The following is a 16,351-nucleotide window of genomic DNA, read 5'->3' as shown; positions in this document are numbered from 1 at the left end:
CAGGTTGGTTCAGGATGGAAAGGCTGGCACTTTGTTAGTTAAACAATTGGCATTTGAAAATGTTAATCCAGGCCGGGCGCGGTGGCTCAAGCCTGTAATCCCAGCACTTTGGGAGGCCGAGGCGGGTGAATCACAAGGTCAAGAGATCGAGACCATCCTGGTCAACATGGTGAAACCCCGTCTCTACTAAAAATACAAAAAATTAGCTGGGCATGGTGGCGCGTGCCTGTAATCCCAGCTACTCAGGAGGCTGAGGCAGGAGAATTGCCTGAACCCAGGAGGCGGAGGTTGCGGTGAGCCGAGATCGCGCCATTGCACTCCAGCCTGGGTAACGAGAGAGAAACTCCGTCTCAAAAAAAAAAAAAAAAAAAAAAAAAAAAAAAGAAAATGTTAATCCAGCCTGTCAAGCAGCCATTCGGCCATGGAAGAAAAAAGGCACTCTTGCTGATTGCATTCATTTGTGTGCCGATATAGGGTCTGCCTATCAGCAGGGGCTGGCTATGTCCACAGCTCAAGCCGGTATGTCTGTAACTGCTTATGTTAAAGATCAAATGAGCAATGCTCACTATCAGCGCAGCAACCAAAAATGTCTTCAATGTGGTAATACCTCAAAAATGGAAATTTGTTGTTATTGATTTAAAACACTGCTTTTTTACCATACCTCTTGCCCCACAAGATTGTAAAAGGTCTGCTTTTAGTATTCCATCTACTAATTATGAACAACCTTGGGATAGATATGTATGGGTAGTGTTGCCTCAGGGCATGGCTAACTGCCCTACCCTTTGTCAGACTTTTGTTGCAAAGGCTATTCTTCCAGTCTGACAACAATATCCTGACATTCTTCTTATTCACTATATGGATGATATTTTAATTGCTACTTCGACTGATGTTCTTCTGCCGTCCCCTTTTGTGCAATTGCAGAAATGTTTGACTAATGTTGGCCTTGTGGTTGCTCCAGAGAAAATCCAATCTTCTGTTCTTTATCACTATTTAGGATGAGTAACTGAGTCACAAAAAATATCTTATGAAATTCCAAAATTAAATACCTCTCAATTAAAAACTCTCAATGATTTTCAAAAATTTTTAGGTGATTTACATTGGATCAGACCTAGTCTCAAACTTACCACCGGAGACTTAAAACCCTTATTTGATATTTTAAGGGGACCTTCCAACCCTGCTTCCCCATGCCAGCGTACTCCTGAAGCCATACAAACACTCTAGATTGTTCAAAAAGCCTTGGCAGAACAAAAATTAAATTGAATTCAAGACAAGACACACTGGAACTTTTGTGTGCTACGTACACAGTACACACCCACAGGTGTTTTCAGCAGCAGGGGATATTAAAATGGCTACACCTCCCTGCTAGTCATGGAAAGGTAGTAACTCCTTATTATGATTTAGTTGCAGCTTTGGTTGCTAAATGCAGGACTCGTGCCCTTACTCTGTTTGGATACGAGCCTCCAAAAATTGTTCCTTATTCAGGCCCTCAACAAACTTGGCTTTGGCAATTCTCAAAAACTTGGCAAATTACTTTTACTGGATTTCCCAGAAACATTAGTTGTCATCTTCCCAGTGATAAAAGTTTGCAATTTTATACTCTTAATTTGCTCATTTTTCCTCAGATCTTTGTCAAGACACCTTTAACACAAGCACCCCTGCTTTCACGGATGAATCTTCATCTGACATTGCTGCTGGCTCAGTTAATAACCTTTTTCTTTTCAGACTCAGGAAACCTCAGCCCAATGAGTTTAACTCCTTGCAGTGCAATTTATCTCATTGGAATGTTCCTCTTAACATTTACTCTTATAGCCAATACATTGTTCAACTTGTTCAGCACTTAGAGACTGCTCCCTTGTGCTCAACTGATTCCTCCTCTATCATTCACCTTTTAATCCCTCTGCAGGAATCTCTTCAACAGCACTCTCATCCCTTTTTTATAGGTCACATTCGAGCTCATTCTAATCTGCCAGGACCTCTTAGTGAAGGAAATCAACAGGCTGATCTTCTTGCTCATTCTATTTTTTCCAGTGTTAACTCCTCTTCAACAGGCACAGGCATCTCATGCTTTGCATCATCAAAATGCTCACAGTCTTCATTTACAATTTAAAATTACTCGATAACAGGCTTGACAAATTGTTAAACAATGCTCTGCATGTCTTCCTCACTTGCCAGTTCCTTTTCATTATGGAGTTAATCCTTGAAGACTACCGAGTGGCCATGTATATCAAATGGATGTCACTCATTTTACACTTTTTGGTAAATTTCAATATATTCATGTAACTATTGATACTTTTTCTCATTTTTTAGTGGCTTCTGCTCATAAAGGTGAAGCTGTTAAAGGTGTTATAGCCCATTGCTTATTGGTCTTTTCTATTTCAGACCCTCCTAAAATCCTTAAAACAAATAATGCTCCTGCTTACACCAGCAAACGATTTAATCATTTTTGCTTTCAGTTTCATATTCAACATCATATAGGTATACCCTACAATCCACAAAAACAAGAAATTGTAGAACGTGCTCTTGCAACTTTAAAATTAACTTTTCAAGAAATAAAACAGGGTGAGTCAGGAGCTGATTTACATAAGACTCCTCATACTTGGCTTAGACATGCTCTATATATTTTAAATTTTTTGACTTTTGATCCAGAAAGACATTCTGCTGCTGAGTGTTTTTGGCATTCTAGTCCCAGAGCACAAGCTGAGGTGCTGTGGAAGGATGTCTTAACTAACAAGTGGAATGGACCTGATCCCGTCCTAATATGGGGACGAGGACATGTTTGTGTTTTCCCTAGATCTGCTGAAAGCCCGTTGTGGGTACCGGAGCGGTTGGTGAAACATGAACCTCCTGTCAATGGGAAAAACCAGAACCTTGATCCCGAGCTTCAGACGGCTGCGTCTAACACCACCACCTCCACCTCGACGCCACCGAAGAAAGTGTCACAGAACACCCAATGTCTTCCCTTGCCTACCTGGGGCCAGATGAAGAGTTTTTGCATTGAAGCATCCCAACTTGTGAACTCAAAGGAAATTTCAAAAACTCCGACTATAATGTTCATAGCCATGTTGGCTATTTTGACCTACAAATCATTTATAAACAGGCTTGTGTAGCCTCTCCTTATGCTATTCTATTTGGGAATACATCTATAGTTGAGAAAAGTGGACATTATTTTATAACTTGTCCCAACTATGTTCTTACTAACTGTATTGATTCAACTGTATTTCCTACTTCTGTTATTATGATTGTACATCAAGCTCCTTATGTTATGCTTCCCATTAACATCTCTGGTTATTGGTATGATGAACACAGCATGCACATCCTCCATCAAATTTGGGACCTCATTGTCCATCCCAAACGTTTTATTGGTCTTCTCATTGCTAGTATTTTGGCTATTTCTATTGTAGCTACTGCTGCTACAGCTGCAGTTAGTCTAGCTCACAGTGTTCAAACTGCTACCTATGTTAACCATTTGGCTCAAACTATTTCTGTTTCCATAGGTACTCAAATTGATATTGTTAAAAAATTAGAAGTCAAACTTAATGCTTTGAAGCAAACTGTTACCGTTTTGGGAGATAAAGTGTACAATATGCAATCTCGCCTGCTACTACACTGCCATGTTGATTTTAAATATATCTGTGTTACCAATACACCTTATAATGACACTGAATGGTGTTGGCCTTTAGTCAAGGCCCACTTACAAGCTATTTGGAGTCATAATAACTTGTCCCTTGATGTTCTCAAGCTTCAACAACAAATTCATGCTATTGATTTTTCATGCCAGGATCTTCTGTGGGATGACACTATCGCCTGTGATATTGTTAATACTTTGTTTTCCTGGACCCGTGGTTTCCACCTGCCATCTTTTTCCACCATTCTGGCCAATTCTTGCTGTGTCCTTCTGCTTGTCATCCTTCTGCCCTTTCTCTTTCGCCCTGTGTTCTCCTCCCTCCAGCGTATGCAGCTCAAAATATTTGAGCTTCATTTAAAAAATAAATCGGGTAGATGTGGGGATCGCTCGAGCATAGAGACCCCTAAGTGTCTCCGCCATAATGGAGTTTGAGCCCAGACACATTTCTCCCCTCCTGGACGCAGTCGAGCTAAGGGAAAGAAGGAAGTGCAAGAAGTTTGATATTGCAGAAGTTTATTTTTGGTTCACTGATCTAACAGTTTGGCTGGGTGAAGGCTGTGTGGTTTCACCGTGCATTGTATTTCTTGAAGTTTCTGTTCTGGGCTAGTTTTTATGACTCTTACCAGGTACTCACTGAAGCTTGTGACTATTCATATGACATTTGAAATTGTTACCTTTAAGATTTATACCTTGGTTTTACCGTTGTAAAATGTGATCTTGTTTCTGTGTATTTGATTATCGGATAAGTAGAAAAGGTCACCTGTTTGTTTTATGACTTCTTGATCAATCTTTATGACAGTTGATTGTATGCTTCTCCTTTTACTAGTTTTTACTTGAACCCCAGGCTTGTGATGTTGTAACTTTCTTTTCTCCTTTGTTGTAGTAACCTCACTAAGTAACCTGACATCAGCCACTGCAGACTAAATGGTATATAATGAGACCCTGTGAACAAAATAAATTGCTGACTTGGGCAATCCTCATCAGTCCTCCAGACCCCATACTGTTCTATCTCTCTTTTCTTGCATGCACTCTCTCTTCCAGGTATTGGGACCATCTTGCTGGTCAAGAGAACCCCGGCAGATGTGCCGATCTCACGGACCACAACAAGTTTGGTGTTTTTCTTCTGCTGGATGGCAGAAGGTTTTCTTCTTGTTCTTCAGGCTCTGGAGCGGCTGGGTCTCACTGGTCCTCATCTGAACTGCCACTGCTGGTGCTGGGGCTCTCATCATCAGACCTTTGCCTATCACTGGACATCTTGGTAAAGTTATCTCCTGGAAAATTTCTGCAAAGCTCCCAATGCCACCAAGTTTCCTCGCTCAATTTTTACATCATGGGCCGACATTTTGTCCAAAATAACGAAAAAAATTAAAAACCCAAGGGAAAAACAAAGCCCCAAGAAGTGCAACAAATTCCCACACCTGTGAACGCAAGCCACAGCCGGCGGCAGCAGCCACACAGCTCTGCGGCTCTTTGTCGGGAGGGCCTTGCGGGGGCCGTGGCAAGCACTCATTGCGCCGGGTACCAAGTGATGCGAAGAGCCCAGCCAGCCCAACCGCAGCTCGCAGACACCGTCAGTGAGGACGCCCAGCGCGAACCATCAGTATTTTTTATTTAGAGTATAAAATGCTGAAGTTAATTTGGCTCTCTTTAAGTCTGTTCTTGGTGTATAGGAATGCTTGTGATTTTTGCACATTGATTTTGTATCCTGAGACTTTGCTGAAGTTGCTTATCAGTTTCAGGAGATTTTGGGCTGAGACGATGGGGTCTTCTAGATATACAGTCATGTCGTCTGCAAATAGAGACAGTTTGACTTCCTCCTTTCCTAATTGAAGACGCTTTATTTCTTTTTCTTGCCTGATTGCTCTGGCTAGAACTTCCAGTACTATGTTGAATAGGAGTGGTGTGAGAGGGCATCCTTGTCTAGTGCCACATTTCAAAGGGAATGCTTCCAATTTTTGCCCATTCAGTATGATATTGGCTGTTGGCTTGTCATAAATAGCTTTTATTATTTTGAGATACGGTTCCATCAATACCTAGTTTATTCAGGGTTTTTAGCATAAAGGGCTGTTGAATTTTGTCGAAGGCCTTCTCTGCGTCAATTAAGATAATCATGTGGTTTTGGTCTTTGGTTCTGTTTGTGTGGTGAATTACATTTATAAACTTGCATATGTTGAACCAGCCTTGCATCCCCGGGATGAATCCTACTTGATCATGGTGGATAAGCATTTTGATGTGCTGCTGCAATCGGCTTGTCAGTATTTTATTGAAGATTTTTGCATCTACGTTCATCATGGATATTGGCCTGTAGTTTTCTGTTCTTGTTGAGTCTCTGCTGAGTTTTGGTATCAGGATGATGTTCGTCTCATAAAATGATTTGGGAAGGATTCCCTCTTTTTGGATTATTTGGAATAGTTTTAGAAGGAATGATACTAGTTCCTCTTTGTATGTCTGGTAGAATTCGGCTGTGAAGCCATCTGGACGTGGGCTTTTTTGGGTGGTAGGCTCTTAATTGCTGCCTCAACTTCAGACCTTGTTATTGGTCTATTCAGGGTTTCGACTTCTTCCTGGTTTGGGCTTGGGAGGAGGCAACTGTCCAGGAATTTATCCATTTCTTCCAGGTTTTCTAGTTTATGTGCATAGAATTGTTTGTAATAATCTCTGATGATGGTTTGAATTTCTGTGGGATCTGTGGTGATACCCACTTTATCATTTTTTATTGCATCTATTTGGTTATTCTCTCTTTTCTTTTTTATTAATCTGGCTAATGGTCTATTTTGTTGATATTTTCAAAAAACCAGCTCCCGGATTTATTGATTTTTTGAAGGGTTTTTCGTGTCTCTATCTCCTTCAGTTCTGCTCTGATCTTAGTTATTTCTTGTCTTCTGCTAGGTTTTGAGTTTTTTTTGATCTTTCTCCTCTAGTTCTTTCAATTTTGACAATAGGATGTCAATTTTAGATCTCTCCTTGCTTCTCATGTGGGCACTTATTGCTGTCTATTTTCCTCTAGAGACTGCTTTAAATGTGTCCCAGAGATTCTGGTATGTGGTGTCTTCGTTCTCATTGGTTTTGAAGAACATCTTTATTTCGGCCTTCATTTCATTGTTTATCCAGTCAACATTCAAGAGAAAGTTGTTCAGTTTCCATGAGGCTGTGCGTTCTGGGTTGGTTTCTGAATTCTGAGTTCTAACTTGTTTGCACTGTGGTCTGAGAGACTGTTTGTTATGGTTTTCGTTCTTTTGCATTTGCTGAGGAGTGATTTACTTCCAATTATGTGGTCAATTTTAGAGTAGGTGTGATGTGGTGCTGAGAAGAATGTATATTCTGTGGATTTGGGGTGGAGAGTTCTGTAAATGTCTATTAGGTTTGCTTGTTCCAGGTCTGAGTTCAAGTCCTGGATATCCTTGTTAATTTTCTGTCTCATTGATCTGTCTAATATTGACAATGGTGTGTTGAAGTCTCCCACTATTATTGTGTGGAAGTCTAAGTCTCTTTGCAAGTCATTAAGAACTTGGCTTATATATGTGGGTGCGCCTGTATTAGGTGCATATATATTTAGGATCATTAGCTCTTCTTGTTGCATTGATCCTTTTACCATTATGTAATGTCCTTCTTTGTCTCTTGATCTTTGTTGCTTTAAAGTCTATTATATCAGAGATGAGAATTGCAACTACTGCTTTTTTTTTGCTCTCCATTTTCTTGGTAAATCTTCCTCCATCCCTTTATTTTGAGCCTTTGTGTATCCTCGCATGTGAGATGGGTTTCCTGGATACAGCACACTGATGGGTTTTGGCTTTTTATCCAATTTGCCAGTCTGTGTCTTTTGATTGGGGCATTCAGTCCATTTACGTTTAGGGTTAATATTGTTATGTGTGAATTTGATCCTGCCATTTTGATGCTAGCCTGCTGTTTTACCCATTGGTTGATCCAGATTCTTCACTGTGTTGATGCTCTTTACCATTTTGTGTGTTTTTGGAGTGGCTGGTACTGGTTGTTCCTTTCTATGTGTAGTGCCTCTTTCAGGAGCTCTTGTAAAGCCGGCCTGGTGGTGATGAAATCTCTGAGTACTTGCTTATTCACAAAGGATTTTATTTTTCCTTCACTTATTAAGCTTAGTTTGGCTGGATTTGAAATTCTGGACTGAAAGTTCTTTTCTTTAAGGATGTTGAATATTGGCCCCCACTCTCTTCTGGCTTGTAGGGTTTCTGCTGAGAGATCTGCTGTGAGTCTGATGTGATTCCCTTTGTAGGTAACCCGACCTTTCTCCCTGCCTGCCCTTAGCATTTTCTCCTTCATTTCAGCCCTGGTGAATCTGTCGATTATGTGCCTTGGGGTTGCTCTTCTTGAGGAACATCTTTGTGGTGTTCTCTGTATTTCCTGGACTTGAATATTGGCCTGCCTTGCTAGGTTGGGGAAGTTTTCCTGGATAACATCCTGAAGAGTATTTTCCAGCTTGGATTCATTCTCTTTGTCACATTCAGGTACACCTATCAAATGTAGATTAGGTCTTTTCACATAGTCCCATATTTCTTGTTGACTTTGTTCATTCCTTTTTACCCTGTTTCCTCTAATCTTACCTTCTCGTCTAATTTCATTGAGTTGATCTTCGACCTCTGATATCCTTTCTTCTGCTTGGTCAATTTGGCTGTTGAAACTTGTGCATGTTTCGTGAAGTTCTCGTGTTGTGTTTTTCAGCTCCATCAATTCACTTATATTCCTCTCTAAGTTGTCCATTCTCATTAGCATTTCATCAAATCTTTTTTCAAGGTTCTTAGTTTCTTTGCATTGGGTTAGAACATGTTCTTTTAGCTCACGGAAGTATCTTATTACCCACTTTCTGAAGGCTGATTCTGTCATTTCATCACACTCATTCTCCATCCAGTCTTGCTCCCTTGCTGGTGAGGAGTTGTGATCCCTTGTAGGAGAAGAGGTGTTCTGGTTTCGAGTGTTTTCATCCTTTTTGTGCTGGTTTCTTCCCATCTTTGTGGATTTATCCACCTGTCGGCTTTGTAGGTGTTGACTTTCTGCTTGGGTCTCTGAGTGGACGTTCTGTTTGTTGTTGATGAAGTTATTTCTGTTTCTTAGTTTTCCTTTTAACTGTCTGGCCTCTCTGCTGTAGGACTGCTGAGGTCCACTCCAGGCCCTGCTTGCCTGGGGATCACTTGCAGCAGCTGCTGAACAGTAGAGGTTGCTACCAGTTTCTTCTTCTGCTTTGTCCCAGAAGGATACCTGCCAAATGTCAGTCTGAGCTCTCCTTTATGAGGTGACTCTTTGGATATACAGGGGTCAGGGAGCTGCTTGAGGAAACAGTCTGTCCTTTATAGTAGCTCAGGTGCTGAACTGTGAGCCCCATTGTTCATTCAGAGTTGCTCGGCAGGTAAGTTTAAGTCTGCAGCAGCAGAACTCATAAACCCCTTTTTTTTTCCCCAGGTGTTCTGTCCCAGGGAGTTAGGGCTTTATGAGTTTCCACTGTGATGCTGCCTTTTTTTTTTTCTTCAGGGCTGTCCTGCCCACAAGGAGGCAGCCTAGTCACTCTCAGCCTGCAGAGGCTTCGCTGAGCTGCATGGGCTCCCCTCATCTGCCATGTGAACTTCCCTGCAGTCCTGTTTATATGGGTGTGATTAGAACTGCCTTGGCAATGGTGGCCTGCCTCTGTAATGAGCGACTCTCTCTGTAAAGGCGGGCTGCCTTGGCAATGGCAGGCTGCCTCATGAATGGTGGACTGCCTCCATAGTGGTGGAGTGCCTCGGTAATGGCAGACGCCCCTCCCCCATGGAGCTGGACCATCCCGGGTTCAGCTGTGCTTGCTGTGAAACTCTCAACCCAGAGCATTTCCAATTGCTGTTTCTTTGTTTTTGTTTTTTTTTGTGTGTGTGGGAGTGGGATCAGCAGGGCCTGATCACCTGGCTCCCTGCCTCAGAACCTTTTGTTTTTTAGTTGAACAGTCTGCTCTCTACCAGGTGTCCTGGTTGCCTGTTGAATAGTCACCGGGATATGTGTCATTTCCCATGCGGTGATGCACTGCACTGGCTGAAACCATGTCTCTGAGATTCGTGGCACTTTTTTGCCCAGAAATCTCCTTGCCTGGCTCCCTGTTTCAGCTCCCCTTGCTGGCTAAGTGGGGACACAGTCCCGTTTACTCTGCACTTGGAACCACTGCATCAGGATGCAGGCAAAACAGCCACACTGGCCAAAACAGCCACCCTGGCGACCCGTGGGGCTCCTCTGCCTGGGAATCTCCTGGTCTGTGGACAATAAAAATCCATCTGGAAATGCGGCGTCCACTCACCCTCTAAGCTTTTACTCAGAGCTGGAATCCTGAGCTGCTCCTAACCAGCCATCTTGGATCTTCTCCTGGAATGTTTTATATATGTCTGTTTGGTTCTTGTAGTGTATAGTGTTATTCAAATTAACTGTTTCTTTACTGATTTTTTTTTGATCGGATGAAATCTCCCTTATTGAAAATGGTTTATTGCAGACCCCTACTGTTATTATAGTGCTGTCTATTTCTTCCTTCAGTTCCCTTAGTATTTGCTTCACACATTCAGGTGCCTGCCCAGAGATTCTGGACAGACTGTCTGGAAACATCTGTAGGCAGACTTGCTGCTGAAGTTTTTGAGCAAGTCTGGACTGGTGCCTGAGTACACAAGGATGGATTTGTACCCTGAATCTGCTGAAGCCTGGGAACATCGGAAGCAGCCTGGAGCCCGGGGCTGTCTGGCAATGGGATGGGCTTGGAACCTGGGTCTATGAGAACTAGAAGAAAGCCAGAGTCACTGGTACTGGTCTAGTGCAAGTGTCAGCCTAGTTAGTGCTAGTGCAGAGCTGGAAGTTGGGTCTGTAGGTTCTAACCTGGAGCCTGGGGCTGCAGATGTCAGCGTGGTGGCGAAGTAGGCTGAAAGTCTGTGTTGACTGGAGCCTGTCTCTAACCTGAGGCCTCGGGACAGCTTGGCAGTTATGTAGACCTGGAATCTGGGGCATCAGGCCTAAGCTTTGTCATTATTTATTCTTACCATTTGAAATAAAATAAAGATTTTTAACTACACATCAGTATTATTTATAGGTAAGTATTTTATAATTCTCATTTTCCTAATACAAATCCAATATTAAATGGCTTTTTATTCATTAAATGGGTAACAAAGAAAACATGAATTTATCAATCCCCAAATAAATCGACTGTCTACCATAATGGATTCAATATTCTGACCATAAATTTGCCATTTTATTAAATTGTTAATTCTAAAAAAAATTAGAAATGTACACTTTTCCCTGGTGATACAGTTTTATCACTTACATTTCTATAGGTTTGTTAGTAAAGCTTTACAATTTTTACCACTATTGAAAGAACCTCTCAATTTGTTTAATAATCATACATGTTGACTGTGGTCTTACTGATCTTTGCATGATAGATCACTATTAAATCACACATCTCTACTTGATCATTATTATCACATAGATTAATTTTAACCTCTGCATTTATATCTTATAATTTCTTTAAAAAACAATGAGCAAAATGGTTTGCTCTTTCATATTTGTCTATTTTGTATAATTATTCCTTCATCAATGAGCCAGAGGTTTACAAATAAGCAGAAAATAAACATATTTCATACATATTCTATTATCATGTAGACTCAAAAGATTCCTTCTGCTTCATTTTCCTCTAAAAATTCCTCAGGGATATGTAGGAGCATTGTGGAGAGAACTAGCTAGCTTTACCCTCTTGACATTTAATTGGATGGTTATATTCTTTGCCAGCATAAGTGTCAGCATCACTCAGCTCCAAGGTTGAAGACTTCCCAGATCACAGGCATCTGCCAGGTAATATCATTTATTCCCAAAGGATGTCTGGAAGAAGTTTCAGGAGCAGACTGCAAGGAAATACTCCAATTCTCTGACTGCTCAAAGCTCTCCATTCGCATTGTTTTCTTTATTCATAGATGGAGCAACTGAGATTTGGCAAAAAGAATCGTTGTATTTTTCAAAAGAAAGTTTCTCTAGCTGTTAGACTATGACTCCATAAATAAATTAAGCTAATTCTAGTCCCTAAAAATATTCAAGCTACCAAGTTGAAGTAAAATAACGCTTTGCTGGAAGGTTGCTAATTCTTAAAAAATGGCTGGCTATATTGTAATCTTGATTTTTCTCTTTACAATTATTTATCCTTTGAATTTTCATGATCTTTCATGGGTACCAGTATTATTAACTACTAAGCAGCTGCAATCATTAATTAATTCAGAAAAAGCAATATTAAAATATTAATGGCAATTGTGGGATTTTTCATCTTGTTTTGAAATTTAATCTGAATATTAGGGGAGATGATTCTGCAGTCTGACATTAATATTCTTGGTTTCTATATATGTATTTATTAACATGGTAAGGGCATATTCATATAATCCTCTGTAATACGGACTTTTACAATTAAGAATAGATTCTCAAATTTGTCAGATTCTTTTTGACACCAATTGCAATTTTTTTCTCACTTAAAGTGTTTATATAACTCATACAATTTATAATTTCAAATTATATTTGAAAATATACCTATCATATATATAAATATAAATATAATTCAAATTATATATATATATTATATGTAGGTATATATATAAGTATACCTATATTTAAATACCTATCATATATGCCTATAATATATATAATATATCTATATATACCTATATTTATACCTATAAATATACCTATATTTATATATACCTATATATAAATATACCTGTATATAGGTATATAAATATGTGTATTTATAATATTTATATATGATAGATAGTTCTAAGATAGTTTAATATCTTCACATATGTAGCTTCAGAAATGTGCTTTTATAACATATTAATTTTTGAGCTATCTTTTAAAAGTTTTGTTTCAGATCATTTTAATTATATAAAATATGTTTTAAAATATTTATATTTTCTATGCCCATAAATGTTATAAGTGATACTGTAATTATCTGCTTATGAAGTTTTGAACATATTTGCTTGCAATCCCATCTGCCACTGAATCTTTTTTCATATTACTTGTGTAGATCTTGGTAAACTTTCTTAATTTCTTCAAATGTAATTTTATTTTTGTTCATGATTTTATATCCACCATGTCTTCCAGGCAAACTATTGATAAAAATAATTTTTTAGTCTCATTCTAATATTTCATCATATTAATTTTGCAAATTTTCCCCAAACATCTTTTACATTGATCTCTACCTCGGATATTTTTCTCAATTATAATTGAAGCTATGTGTATTTGTGTTTTATCCTTCGTTATTTTTATGCTTCAATAACTTAGCTAAGAACTAATTGTTTTATTACTTTTGTTTCCTCTGCCACACCTCTCTCAAAAAATGTTCTAGAATTTATTTAACAATGATCATGTTTGTATTTTAAAATTTTATTTCCTATTTTGGCAACTCTTTTGATTAAGATATTTCCTCTTTCCTGTCTTAAGGGTTTTTGTTTCAGTTGTAGATAATTGGTGTTATTTCTTCCTTAAATGTTTGGTAGAATTCACCAGAGAAACCACCTGGGCTTGATGCTTTCTTTAGAAATTTGATAACTACTGATTCAATTCTTAACAGATATAGGCCTATTCAGATAATTTATCTTTTCTTTAGTAACCTTTGGTAGATTTTTTTTCCAAAGAATTGTCCTGTTTTATCCAGAGTATCAAATTTGTGAACAAAGAGTTCTTCATAATATTTACTATCTTTTTAATGTCCATGGGATCAGTAGAAATAAAATCTTTTTGTGTGTCTGTATGGTGTGAATAATTTTTGTCTTCACTATTCCTTTCTACATTAGCTTGGCTAGAGCTTTATCACTTTCGCTGATTTTTTTTTAATGGGCCACTTTTGATTTTATCAACTTTCTCTATTGATTTCCTGATTTAATTTTATTGATTTCTCCTTTAATTTTTTATTACTTACTTTACTCTGTTGTTTTTAGCTTTAAGTTTAGGTGCTTTTCTTCTACTAGTTTCTTATGGTAGAAGCATAGATTAATGATTTTTAGATCCTTCCACTTTTCTAATATATGCCTTTGATGCTATAAATTTCCTTCTAAGCACTACTTTTGCTGCATTCTAGAAATTTTGATGGTGTATTTTCGTTTTCATTAGTTCAGAATATTTAATTTCCCTTTATATGTATTCTTTGACCCATATGTTTTCTAGTATTGTGCTGTTTAATCTATAAATTCTTTGAGATTTCTCAGCTATTTTTCTGTCATTCATTTCTATTTTAATTCCATTGTGGCCGAAGGGCATATTTTATAAAATTTGTATTTTTTAATTTTGTTAAGTTGTATTTTATGATACAGAATACGATCTATTTTTTCAGAATGCCCCATGTAAGCTTGAAAAGAATGTACATTTTGGTGATGGATTAATTTTCTTCAAATGTCCAGGAGAACTAGTGCTTTGATGGTGTCTTTCAATTCAGCTGTATGCAAACTGACTTACTCCATGCCAGATCTGTGAATCATGGATAGCAGGTATTAAAGTCTTCAGCTATTGTTATGGGCTTTTCATTTTATTCCCAGTTCTATCAGTTTTTGTATCATGTACTTTAACTTTCTGATTTTTAGGTCGATAACATTAAGAATTTTTATATCCTCTTGGAAAATTGACATCTTTATTATCATGTAATGTATGTCTTTATCCCTGATAATTTCCCATGTTCTCAAGTCTGTTTTGTATGAAATTAATATAGCTACTTCAGCTTTCTTTTGATTAGTGTTAATATATGTTTCCCAACAATTCTCCTTAATGTATGTCTTTATATTAAAACTGTATTTCTTGGCCAGGTGCCATGGCTTTTGCATGTAATTGCAGCACTTTGGGAGGCTCAGACTGGCAGATCACTTGAGGTCAGGAGTTTGAGACTAGCCTGGCCAACATGGTGAAACCCTGTCTCTACTAAAAATACAAAAATTAGCTGGGCATGGTGATGGACACCTGTAATCACAGCTACTTGGGAGGCTGAGGTAGTAGAATCACTTGAACCCAGTAGGTGGAGGTTGAAGTGAACCAAGATAGTGCCACTGTACTCCAGCCTGGGCAACAGAGTGAAACTCCATCTTAAAAAAGAAAAAAAAAAGAAAGCAAACAACTATATTCTATATTTCTTGTAGACTCTGACAAACTGTTTTTAGACACCAATTGAAGTGTTCATTGAAACATTTAAAGTACTTATAATTAACATCTCATGCTTTTTAACTGCTTTCTGTTCATTGCACTTTTTTGTGTGTCTTTTTCATCTTTGTCATTTTGTCTGCCTTCTCGTTTTAATTGTGTGTTTTAGCTATAACGTCTGCTATTATACTGGTTTTCTTAATGTGATGGTATATGTCAGAGAAGGGGAAGCATTATATACTCCTTTGAAATTAAGTATTAGCTTTGGGCCTCTAATTTGAGTTTTGACTTTGACTGATGGATGATGTTGAATCCATCTTTGTAGCTAATCTTGTCTCTCTTAATTTTATCTTCTTTATTATTTCCTGAATCTGATAGTTTTAATCAAATGATATAATATACATCTGCCCTACTCAAGGAGGAGAAGGAAAAAGACAAGGAAGAAATAAATTTTCATGTCTTCAAATATGAAATATTAGAAATGGGCAACCATAATTTTTGAAAATATTTTCTTCTTCCTTGACCTAAATTAGGAAAAGACAAAATCAGTTAAAAAATTTAATAATATTTTCTATTAGCTTCATTTAGATTCTTTGATGGTTAATATTAAGTGTCACCTTGATTGTATTGAAGGATGCAAACTATTGTTTATGGGTGTTTCTTGGTATTGCTGGAAGAGATTAATATTTGAATCAGTGGACTGAGAGAGAAAGACCCACCCTCAGAAATGCTCACCCACATTCCTTAGGAAGACCCACCCACAATGTGGGTGGGCACCATACAATCTACTGCTAGTGTGGCTAGAAAAAGCAAGCAGAGGAAGGTGAAAAAAGCTAACTTGTTGAGTCTTTCAGCCTTCATCTTTCTCCTGTGCTGGATACTTCCTGCCCTTGAACATGAGACTGCAAGGTCTTTGGCCTTTGGACTCTTGGACTTATACCAGTGGTTTCCCAGGGGCTCTCAGGCCATTGGTCACAGACTGAAGGCTGCAGTGTTGGCTTCCCTACTTTGGAGGTTTGGGGACTTGCACTGAGCCACTACTGGCTTCCTTGCTCCTCAGCTAGCAGATGGCCTATGGTGGGACTTCACCTTGTGATCATGTGAGTCAGTTCTCCTTACTAAATTCCCTTTCATACATACATATATACTATTAGTTATGTTCCTGTAGAGAACCATGACTAATACAGATTTCATTTCATTTACAGCTTGTTCATGATTTTCTCTTGGCTCATTAAATAACCCAGGATAATGAATTATTCTCTTGACAGAAAAGTTACTGTTTATAAAGTAGTGGTTCATGATCATTCAAAAATATGTTCAAAATTTCTTTATCAAGTTTTAATTTTCTTTTATCATTTAAGGTCTTCGTCTTATGTCTATGTTACTCCTTTTAAAAGAAAAAATAGGATCTATTATTTGACAAATTTTAAAGAGTTGGGAAGAGTTGTATAGGTATAGAGTCGGTATATTTGAAGTATATGGAAAGTTAGAAACAATTACCTTTACTCAGACTAAAAAGCATTCCTTTACCACATTGGTATGAAACTCCCTCTCTTAGGCATTAAATAAGCATCTCATCTACTTCCAAGATGAGATCAG

The 16,351-nt window shown here is 38.3% G+C and overlaps 1 protein-coding gene across 1 annotated transcript in view; it reads left to right on the top strand.

Moving 5' to 3' along the window:
* Positions 1-15,848, top strand: part of LOC135272041 (electrogenic sodium bicarbonate cotransporter 4-like) — a 57,033-nt gene extending 41,185 nt beyond the window's left edge. Inside the window, exons 5-6 of the mRNA XM_064370180.1 lie at positions 13,959-14,112; positions 15,599-15,848. The gene's annotated coding sequence lies outside the window, so the exon portion shown is untranslated. The remainder of the gene's footprint in view (positions 1-13,958; positions 14,113-15,598) is intronic.
* Positions 15,849-16,351: the final 503 nt, after the last annotated feature.

This window comes from Aotus nancymaae, unplaced genomic scaffold (genome assembly GCF_030222135.1).
Source record: "Aotus nancymaae isolate 86718 unplaced genomic scaffold, 86718_ANA_hifiasm-v0.15.2.pri h1tg000102l, whole genome shotgun sequence".
Classification (NCBI taxonomy): Eukaryota; Metazoa; Chordata; class Mammalia; order Primates; family Aotidae; genus Aotus; species Aotus nancymaae.
Note: the sequence above shows the minus strand (reverse complement) of the source record. Positions and strands in the feature narration are given on the sequence as shown.